At 39.9% G+C, this 12,085-nt stretch overlaps 1 protein-coding gene across 1 annotated transcript in view; it reads left to right on the top strand.

Moving 5' to 3' along the window:
• grid1a (glutamate receptor, ionotropic, delta 1a) overlaps nt 1-12,085 on the top strand; it is a 214,515-nt gene that overhangs the window by 2,665 nt on the left and 199,765 nt on the right. The gene's annotated exons all lie outside the window — the stretch shown is intronic.

The raw sequence follows: 12,085 nt of genomic DNA, 5'->3' as shown, positions 1-12,085 counted from the left end.
AAGATGATAATATGTCCTGCTTTTTGCTATAATTATCCCTGTTCATTTAGCTGTGGTCCCTAACAATGCACAGAAATCTAGTACTCCAATTCACATTGCTTGTGTAAACTTAAATCCTGATGAGGCTCACATGAAGCAGACAGGCATTCAGGTTCTTTAAAAAAAAAAAAACCCTAAGTATACAGAAGAGATGGTACAATTCGTTGCTGCAGAGATAAGATAAAAAATGTATTACACACTTGTATGACTTGGCATCAGTCGCTGCTTGAGATGCAAAAGTGTGGTAATTAAACAGGCTTGCTAGCAAATCATTTTCCATTTTTTTGCAGAACTCTGATTAGTTCAGTAGTCAAAGATGGGAGTGTTTAAACTGTTAGAGCACTCTAGCAATCATTATCAAACTAATCGTCTTAAAGTTGTTTCCTTTTACAATCACCTATGTAACATTATAACACAATGTCATGCCTGTACAAATGCTTGAGGGTGTACAGAAGTTCTTGATGATGCTGTAAAACATTTAAGATGTGAATAGAGTTTGCAACTGACAGCTTGTTATTGCTCATTGAAAATTATTCAGGGCATATTTCCTCTGATTGAGCAGCTTTTGTTAGCCTTGATTGGGTATCATTTAACATGCTTAATTACTGTTTACAGTCTGACTTCTGATAATCAAATATTGCAGAAGTGGGTGATTAGGGAACATTCAGTTTCTGGAGAGGGTGGGGAATAATGTGCAGTTGATGACATGAGGATCAATGGGTGGCCCCGCATTCTTGCACTAGGCACAAGGCAGGGTGGTGAGTGGTGAGTGACAACCGGGATAAGTTGACCTTTTGCTTTGCTCTTTTGTTCGCTGCCATCCCACTGTGAGTGGCAGTCGGGTCCTTGCCATCGCATGGGAAACAGGGAGGGGAGTAGAGGGTAGGCATAAACAGGGAGGAGGTGACGGGAATGAGGATGAGATGATCGAGGTGGCGAATGTAGCTGCAGAAAAGAGGAAGAGAGGGAGATTAAGGTTGAGAAGAGCAATGAGGATAAGAATAACCATGAGTACCAGCAACGGTGGGGGAAAAAAAAGAGAGAGGAGAATTATGATCAAGACCTGAATAAACATGAGTGGACAAAAGCAGAGCAGGAGGGGAGTTAATGTAGGAGTGAGGTGATGAGGAAAATTTGCCTGCTTAGTGAGAGGAGTAGTTGCAGCGTCAAGTTTGTCCTTATTTGGCTTCATTTGTCCTTGCACTGGTGGAACATATATTAACGAGGATGTCACACAGACACCATGCACACAAACACTCGACTATTCAGTCCTCCCACGCTCTTATCGTTTAAAGATGACAGCTCAAGGCTGCCTGGATATATCGCCTGACCACACAGCTGGCAGATGCCATCCTATTTATAGGCTGAAGCAACTGGAGAGAATGAATAGGGCGATTTCAACACCAGGAGTGAAAACTAAGGGGTATATCTATCTTTTGCGTACTGATGCCTGTCATGTTTTAAGATGCCATCAGCTTATGATACTGTCACAGAAAGAAACAAACACTGGTCAGTACTACAGCTGCGCTCCTTATCTATTGCTTTCTCCCTTCAGTCTTGTACTTTAAACAGATTAATATAAGGCAATGACGAGAATGGTAAAAAAAAAAAATAGGGTAGAATCATGCTTTTTAAAAATATATTCACAGTTTTCCAGGAAGGAAGGTTGCAATGACTATCATAATGCGGCTAAACACAATTGAACTTCATGTGCTGCCATTCTGGTCTATTTTAACATGAATGTCTTAGTTATCTGTCAGTTGTCACACAGTAGAGCCACACTGGGACTAACAAAGATGGTGAGTGTCAGCAAAGTCAGTATTAACCTTAAAAAGCTGAAGCATGACCACAGCCTATGCAGGAAGGTCCCAGTGTCACACTTTACATCTTGAACAATCAAAGGTGAATGTCTCAAGAGTATACTATGTCAGATGTATGACACAACTAAATCAGGCTGTGGCAGCTGTTATGCATTGTCATTGGTTTCTCACGTCTTGAGATTTGCGCCCTAGAATTTCTTTAAACCTCATTTTAAAAGTAGAAGTTTGTCCTCTAGGGCAGATAAGTATACATAAGAAGCAAAGCTTTTATAACCTTGTCTGTCTTGCATTTAATTCAAAGGAAGTGACAGAAAAGGGGATGGCAAAGCTGTCGTCTTGTTGTGTGATTATGTAAATCCAGATCCTATGCATATTTCAGATTATGACATGGATTTTTTTTTTCTGATTTTGAAGTATACAAAATCACCTCATAAAAAGATACTGCAACTAATCTAGCGAAATGTTAGCATGCTAATGTTTAGCACTATGGTCATTTTAGTGTGTTAGCATTGCCAACATTTGCTAATTAGCACTAAACATAATTTATGCCTGAGGCTAATGGAAATGTTTTAAGTTTTGCAGGTATTCAATCATAAACCCAAGTATTGATCAAATTCCCAATTTGACTGATGGTTGCACTTGATGATGAGTCAGAGATCGCTGAAGTCATTAAGATTCATCCTCTGGGCACCATCGAAGTCTGTACCAAATTTCATTTCTATCCATCCAGAAGTTTGCAAGACCACCAATGCATTGTGTGGCTAAACATAGAGCAAAAGTCCTGAAAGTCATAAAAACCAATGACAAAGAAGAAAAGAAGATGAACAGAGGTGCATTACTCCCAACATGGGTATGTTGGACATACAGGAAATTGCAGTTTCTGTTAAATGTCATTCAATCTATTATTGCCCACCTTTGTAGCAGGGAACTTTTAAAAGATTTTTTATCACGTGTTCATGTAGTTATGCCAAATCCCTGTAATGTCCCATTTCATTTAAAAGTGTACGTTTAGAGCAAAGCAGGTAGAAAACATAGCCATCTGGCCACAGTCAAAAAAGTAGTTTCCTACTCCTCTAATGTGCAGCAATTTGTTCAGTGTTCTGTCCCACTGAGCCCTCTTCACACACCACACCACTAGTGACCCTCCATTTTCATCTAACCCCTGCCAAGGTAACGTCAAGGAGATTTACTGTGATTCCTTGCTCTTTTTGTTCCTGTATGCCAATAGACTTGCAGAACCTGCAGTGCAATTCCTCTTTTTATTTTGCTCAATCTGTAGTGACAAAAGTTGAAATAATGCTTCCATTGAAAGTGTTGGCATGGATAATGTAATATCCTCCATCTGATTCTCTGCTTATGACAACTCATTACTCGCCTTGCTGTAAACGTGATGGAATGCTGCCCTTTCACTATCATTGTCTCAGTGAATTTAATAATGCTGCATAAATCTTAGTAATGGATTTGTTTGTTTTGTTATGTCTTTTTACCAGCTCTTCACAGGGGGGATGATCAGGCCATTTTACTGGCCCCTGTTAATTACCCAGCAGTTATTTTAATCCATCATAAGATCCTCAATGGGCTGTATAAAGGCCTGCTGGTACCTTAATCAGTTAAGTGATGTTGCAGCAGAGGTACACCTTTCACCATTTAATCCCTTCACAATGTGAGGCCCACTACTCAGCATCATGTAGGGTTAACCTTTGATTGGATCCCTGTGTTTGCTTGCTGGTGGTCCAGTTTATGGCAAAGAACATGTTTAATTGCTATTTAGTGGAGCAATTTTTAGAATGTATTACGATTACTCATGTCAGCTACCAAATTAGTAATAAAACCAGTGATTCCCAACAAGGGAGGCTGCTTCTACGGATACCCGGACACCTCAGATAGTTTAAAAGAATATGAATTGGTTAAAACAAAAAGTATATAAATTTTTTTTAACCACATATTCATGTTTAAGAATAAAATAAACAAACAGAATATTTATTGTCACATTAACCAGAAAACTGCCAGTTATGACAGGATGGCTCGACAGGACAACACTTCCACAAACTTGTGTTGTATATGACACCTAAAGCCTAAATGCTACATGTAAGCATTAAATGAGTACAAAACAGTAGTGGCACTAACACATAGAGACATCTGCAGAATAGCTTTGTACTCTGCCACCAGCAGTTGGTTTCAGTTCCTGGCACAGCTCCATAGCAGCTTGTTACATCCACCATTTTGTCAGATCTGTGTCCAGGCAAATATTGACAGCCATCTTTTATCTACTGCCCAAATGCCCTTGTTGGAGCGTTATCTGTAGGTAACTCTTTTATCACGCCTGTTCCAAGATTGTTGAGTTGTGTTTTTAGAAGAATTCAGTTTTTCTATGATCAGCTCACTGCTTACTAAGCTACCTACTACATTAGATCAACAAATGTGCTCTTGAGCTCATCTGATAGGACCGTGGGAGTACTTTAAACATAGAAGGTTGGGAAACAGTGTGTTAATTATTTGTATGCAATGCTTGTTAAAGTGTCTACCATTCAAAACTATACACACACACACACACACACACACATCCAAATGCTCTTAGGGATTGTTATTGCTTTGCAACACAACAGATAGGACTTTGTTTGGATTTTTAACAGGGTGCCTCCTGATGCCCAACAAGCTGCGTGTTGAATTTATTCCATCCTGCTTGGTTTGATGCTCACATTGCAGCTGAGCTAGTGTGGACTGCTTATGCATTACAGTGCAACGAAGAATGTGTGATTAACGGTACGTCTGAGGGCTTGGATGTGTGATACTGTATTTGTGCAAAGTGTAATTATTTGTGCAAAGTGTAATTATTGCAGTAGTTGTATGTTAAGTGCTGTGATGGTTTGGTTCCATGCTGCCTGCTTACTGTACACTACTGTTACACTCATTCTGCTTCCTTACAACTCATTTTATCCCCTGGAACATTTCCAAGCCAAAATCCTACTTCTTTTGTTACAGAGTCATTGTTTTCCACAATTGTTATGTAACTGACGGCGCAGTTCTGTGGCTCACACAAGCCTCTACTTGTCTCTCTATACCTGAGTCATTCACACCATACAGTGTGGATGACACAGTGGAGGCCCTATGGGACCTGTATTCACTGTGAGCTGACAGACACACTAAAGAATATGTATTCCTTCAGCTTTTCTTAGAATAGCCAAAGTCAGCAATGTCTGGTAACTGCTGAGCAGCACCTGCCTCAGAGGGGCAGAGAGAGAGCAGCACGGGGTGGTGGTGGTGGGGGGGGTTGATGACTTCTATGTGCTCTACAAGAACAGCCGATCACAATTCCTCTCCTGCAGTGAGATACCTCAGTCACACAGTCTCGACATCTGTAACAGAAGTCTCATCTGGCAGTTCTCCTACTACACTTGAAAGGAGCCCAGAGACATTTCTAAGTATCCAATTACAGTACATGAAAAAAAAAATGCGTGAAGACTTCCAAAGTGATTTTGGCTTGAGTCAGAAGACTTGGTCCGCTGATTAACTTCATGAAAAAACGTCAATTCACTTAAATGTCACGTCTGATCTGCATTCAAAGGAATCGTCGTCAGCATACGAAATGTCACCACGAGCGGGGATTTTAGTAATCTCTTAATTTGAGTAAACGGGACCAGTCTTGTTGTGAAGCGCAAAAACAGTTTTTACAGGGTCCCACAAATAAATAGATAAATAACATAAAGAAAAAAGAGCGAGAGCAATGCGCTGCTTTGCTCGCTGTCATTTTTCAACAGATTTTTTGCAGGTTTTTCAGGAACTGGGGGAAGTTATGTTTGGTCTGCGATATAAACAGAATCAGTGCGTTGCTCTAATTAGAGAGACACTGGGTCTTTGCATTTATATATTCATCACACTCCCTATGCTGCCTCACTGGCAGACAGCTGAGGGCTGATTTCAAAGTATTCTCATCGCTTCTCACACTGGCATGTTTGATTGAGGATGTTCTGGGGGTCATTGTGTATAAGGCTGACTAATGGCTTCTGGGTGGGACGATGGCTGTCTGTCTTTAAAGGACAAATGCAGGGGAAATACATTTCAAAAGCTTTTGATTGGGAGAAGTTTGCTCGTCCCATGATACGAATTGCACACATGATTCCTAAATTTTGCATCAGAGTATATTATTTGGGTCATTCACACCTGTCAGGCAATGACATCAGAGAGCAGGCAACCAAATTTATCCTGTCCTGTTCCCTGTAATTGTTGTTTGAAAGACATTTAGCACCTGAATTGATTTTCCAATATGACAGCAGCATTTGATATATGACGAATGGCCAAAAGAGCAAAAAAATTATGGCTACCAGAACACCTGCACGCTCGCACACATAACTCAATGAGCTGCCTGCTATACATACACATGAACAACCAACATATGTTTTCCCTATCACAGGTCTCTCGGCCCTATGTCTTATTCATGTTCCTGTCTCCTTTCGTGTGACAGATTTATAACGAGATGTAGAAAACACTGTGACAGATGTTAGTGCTTTGCCACGACCCCAAACAGACCCCAACCACCACCGGGGATTGGCCATCAATACTACTCTACCAAGAGAGACAGAGAGAGAGAGAGAGAGAGAGAGAGAGATGGAGAGATGGAGAAATACAGAGAGGTGGCCCAGAGGATATGTCCTGTCCAATCAGATTGATGCTGATGAGGCCCTCGGCCTCCGTCCATTGTAATACATTGCAGTCCCACATGTAACCAGCATCATTTCTCTTTGTACACACTGTTTTGCTTCGACTTTATTGAGCTGCAGAGATGACAGAGAATGGGAGGGTGGTGGAAGTAGAGTGGGTGTATGAATGGTAGGGAAGGATTTGTTTGTTTGTGCATCATGGTATGAATATGTGCCTTCATGTGTGTGCTTGTACGCTGTGATGTGTGCCTGTATTTGTGGAGGTTTTATAAACATAGGTTCATGTTCTGGATGTTTTTGAAAAATGGTGCTGAGGTTTGGTGAGAACTACTGTTGGTGGCGATAATAGTTTGGGGATGGGAGGTTACAACCCCCCTTTCCACTCACTTTTGACTAGCTCAAAGGGAAGTGTGTATAATTTACTACCCACCACCTGCACAATTGGCGGCAAGACGACTTCACTCCAGGATGGCAGACAAGGAGCAGAGAATCAGCCCCCAAGTAAATCTTATTAGAGGCTAAGCTGGAGTCAGCCAAAGAAATGCTGTGCAGCCATCTCCCACTTCACACTCTTTTGAGACAGAGCAAAGAGAATCTGGGTGGAATAGGAGTCTTAGTGAGAGTAAAGGGGTGAAGCAGAGTAAACTGGTGAGCAAGCACGATGACGAAGGAGAAAGCAGGGTTATAGAGATGGGGGCAGCGGGAAAGATAATGCAGGGAAAGGAAAGCAGCAGAGGCCGTGAAATTTCAGGCCGTATGGAAGACAAGAGGGGCGAAGTCATTTGAAACTACCGACTCGGCTCACTAACCTCATTGATGAAGAGATGCCAAAATGTATTTGGGAGCCATTGCTTGCATTACTGCCCACAGACACGGACACCGAGTGGGACCATCTGTCACAAGAATCCCTCCTCAGTCTTCCTCGCTGTGTCTTTGTCTCTCTCTCTCACTGCCATGGGTCCTCTACTATGCTCAGGCAACATGGATTTTATCCAAAGATGAGGCTAAGCTAGTGTGTAAGCTCTCACTGAGTGAAATCAAAACCCAGCTTAGACCTCATGAGTGAAAGCCTAAAAGAGTGTAGAGGGCGAAACAAGCAGGCAGCACTAAAAACTAGGTCGATTATGTATCCTAATATAAAAAGACTTCAAAGAGTTTGGCTGATGAATATGTCTTTATTCTACAGTAAAAATCATCACAAGCTATTGCATTATTACTCTGCTTTTTATTCTTTGACTCTTTCACTTCTGTGCTCACTGTTTTCACTTTAAGTGTAATAGTGTTTGATAAAACATTTCACAGCTGAGAGTGAACTGTTTTACATGGGAGGTTTAACGTGTGTTTGCCTGTAAATGGAAAACTGCACCTCAGCAGCTAATTGGAATTATGAAGAAAGAAGACTGAACATCAGTCTGTCTTAGATAAAGAGATTCGTCTCAGATAAATAATTGATTTGTTGTTGTTATTGTTTCTAAAATGAGCCAAGTGCCTATTTCAGTATTAAGTAGGCCATGATTTGTCATGTTATCTAATCCATCACATTACCACAACAAAACAGATCATTTTGGGAGAACTTGTGGGATGTGTAAGCCTAATATCTATTGTACTAACCCATTACAAGTACATTAATTCTCTGTAGGTTATATCAAAACAAGTTGTCATTGTGGGGTTTTAATTCACTAGAACAAGCTTTTGAAAGCCCATGCCACAGAATCCATCGAAACCCTCTTTTTTTCTGGAATTATGTCAGTGTGTAGAGCATCTAATTAGAAGGCCTCACTCAGGAGAGACAGTATTTTTTACAAACGCACTCCACAGTCCACTGACATTTTAGCACTGAGCTAGTACAAGACACACTCCATTTGGTGGCCATGAGTTGACATTAATTGTGATAATAATCAGTTAAACGTGTGGCGCGATAGGTATTTCAGGGCAGTCTGTCCGTTATTTATTATAGTATTTCCATTTAACTAAATACTTAAATACTAAATTCATGCACATAAAACCACATAAGTTAATCCATTTGCAAATGTGAATGTGCCACATTTGGCATATTTCTCTTACAGAAATAAAAAAAAAAGACCAAAATATTAACTTTGACACACACAGATATATTAGCCACCGTCATGCAGGTTAGAGTCATGGTATTTCTACAGTGTGCGGTGCTCTGTCCAATGTACATGTATCCTCTTGTAACAGCTGTCATTAGCATTACTGTTAGCATATCTATTGTGTCTGTATGTAGGTCAAATGCTTTCACATTTACAGAGTATTTGTGTTTAAAGAATTTATCGAGTGTTGGATCTTTTGTAGCCTTTTTTATTTTGTCAGTTTTGCATGTTCAGATTTTGGGTTGACCAAGATTGTAATCGATTGTTTTATGTACTTTGTGTAAAGGAAAGTCTGCCCATGCTCACAAAGATATCACCTGAAGCCTGAACCACAGTCATAGCATAGAATAAGAAATTTGAAGCAGCTGCAATGGCTTCCGGTTGTGCCATTTACATTATTTTAACTCACCTACGCAAAGGTTGCATGTCAAGAGGCATCACTTTACACAGAGAAAATGGTGATGAAGAGAGAAGTGTTAATGGACTGTTTGTGTCTTTAAGCCTTTTCCTAACCCAAGGCAATGTGAATGTTTCATCACTTCACTTCAGCGGTGCAGAGCCAGGTCATCAGCTCACATTATCATGTCACTTTGAAAAACACTGTCATTTTGTTTGCCTCAGACTCCAACATCTTTGGACAACATTCTGCAATTTCAGTTTTCCGCTGTCATTTCAATCACTGCATGGTAATATGTCTCGCAAAGGAATGCTCAACTCTAGGACTATGTAAATAATAGCAGTGTACATGTCATAGCATTTACTATGTATGGAAGTGATTGAGCATTTCGGTTTCTTTTACCTGTCATGCAGGTTTGATAGATGATTGGATGCCTGTTGACATGTTTGTATGTTTGTGTGTTATTTTGTGGCTCAAAATCTGCAGCACCACTGCTCTGATCCAACTCCTGGCAGCCATTCCTCGGACTTGGCCCAATTTTTGAGCAAACACAACCTTGAAATATGATAGAATTATGATTAAATTGAGGTAATTAGATAAACTGTTCCATCAAACAAATGTTTATTTGTTTTTATCTAATAAATGAGTGTTCATATCTTGCTAGCTTTGTGACTAATCTGGTTATTGTCCTTCACCAGTTCTGTTTATGATCTCTGGCTTTAACCACCACAAGTCCTGGGACCTTTGTTGGTTATTTCATTGTTCCCACCAGTACTACATTTAAACTGAAAGCCAAGGTCATCCTCGGTGGGCTGGTCCTGCTAGACTTTTAAATAACTGACCCCATGCTGGCCTAAACTAACTCAATGATAGATAACATACAGAGCAAGGAGCCTTCTTAAGTGTGTCTGCAGAAGGGAGCCAGTCATCACAGGCGGGTAATCGGCTGGACAGGGCTGGACATGTCCTCCATAACTGCATACACTTGATATATAAGCTCAGGGTATGAAAGCACATCAAATTTGGCTTTAAATGTTATGCTTATGATATGCCTCGCCTCCAACATAAGGTAATCACATAATGCATTTTCTCATCCATTTCATCTTTACTTAATTTCAGACACTTGTGTCTGTATAAATGTAAAAATAGAATATAACACAAAGACGACAACACAGATATATAATCATTTCACGTGATTAAAAACACACTAAGAAATTTCTTCCAGTGTTCCCAAAAATGAGAGTAGTTGTTTGTTGGCTTAGTTAAGGCCATTATGATTACATTTTTTGAGTTAGTTAATCTACCCATAAATTTGGAACATTAGTGGTCTCAAACTTATGACTTGCACTTGTCCATCTTGGGAGCATAAGCAAATTCAGAAATTCTTTCTTCAAATTCTTTTTTAAAAATGTTTTCATTGTTCATTCCTATACATTTATTATTCTTTAAAGCATATATTAAAATAAAGACATATGTGTATATATGTCTATATATGTGCACATATGCTCATATGTTTTTTTGTCTTTTTTAAAATATACATAAAAAATGAAACGCCTGATTTTCTGTATGCTTCTTTAGTAATACACCAAGCAAAGAACATTTATCTTCATTCTATCTAAACAGCATAACAATTAGGTGGAATTATATAATAGCTTGAAACCATAGCAATCTTTGCATTGCAATTATCCAGTATATACTGTATTATAGTCAGTTTGCAGTTAAACAAGGGAAAGGAACAAAAGAACATCTTCATACTAGAGAAAGCAACACCCACCCACTAACTTCCAAACGATGATGTGGTTGGCCCTCAGGTATGGTGCACTTAGTAACAGCGTGTCTAAGACTCCATCCAGTTAAATGTTAGATAGACATACAAACACTCACACACACAACCAAACAAATAACCAACCCACCCTTGGGCAAAAATAAGAAGAATCTAGTGATTTTCAGCCACTTAGAGCCTTATTTTTCAGTGCCTTCACCACCGGAACAGCAGCAAAAACGAAAAACTACTAAACCACTAAAAATGACTGCCTCACAGTCGTATGTGTCCGTCAATCAGTCAAGTTGTAGTTTACACCCATGTCTGTCCAGAGTCATGTAGTAAAGGAAGGGCAGAAGGAACTCCTCATCTGACTTGAGTGTCTAAAGATAGAGGATGTTGTTTGCTGTACAGATTGTGTTTGATTTGTGACATGGAGAATATAAAAAATGGATTTGACTTTATTGTTCTTGTTCTGCTGTATGTCTGTTAGTGTGTAAGTTAATTGAGACAAACATAGCTCCCTCTAAACTGTGGATGCTTTACACACATCTTCAGCCCAGCAGCACAAAAGAGCATGGCACAAAAGAAATGTGGTCACATTCACCTTTTCTGTCCCCGAGTTATGTTTTTGAATAGCAGCCAGAAAAGTGTTTTTGCAGAACATTATGATGTCACAGTTGACCTTTTAACTTTTATATATAAAATGTCATCCCCTCATCATTTCATCCCATTAGATATTTGTATGAAATTTTGATTTAATTAGCATATGAATTCTTCTTTGAATTCTGCTGTCATATTAGCACCGTGACCTTGATCTTTGACCACCAAGTTCTAATCGGTTCTTCCTTGAATCCAAGTGGACATTTGTGCAAAATTTGAAAAAAATCCCCTCAGATGTTCCTGAGGTGTCCGACTGACAACCTATGTTCAATCTATGTTTCCAGCCACACTGTCGCTGGTGTGGAGGCATAGAAATGTAATGAAATTCTGAGAAGAGCTACATTGAAAGATGGGTAACACAACAAAAACTTTCAGTATGCGGAGGCCTATCTCTCCTGTATGATAACAGTATCACAGTCAGAAAAATATGCCTTAAAGGCACCATGAAATTATAGAAAAAAGATGAGTAGGAAGAGAAGAGAAGCAGATCGCCCCGAGGGGAGAGGGAGAAGAACAGTGGCGGAGGAGTAGGTGGCAGCGTTTCAGATCATCTCTCTATCTTTCCCTTTTCTCTTGGATAGCAGGAGGATGTCTATCAAGGCAATGTCATAATTTCTGGCAGTGCCAGCTTCCTC

This window comes from Pempheris klunzingeri, chromosome 12 (genome assembly GCF_042242105.1).
Source record: "Pempheris klunzingeri isolate RE-2024b chromosome 12, fPemKlu1.hap1, whole genome shotgun sequence".
NCBI lineage: Eukaryota > Metazoa > Chordata > Actinopteri > Acropomatiformes > Pempheridae > Pempheris > Pempheris klunzingeri.
Note: the sequence above shows the minus strand (reverse complement) of the source record. Positions and strands in the feature narration are given on the sequence as shown.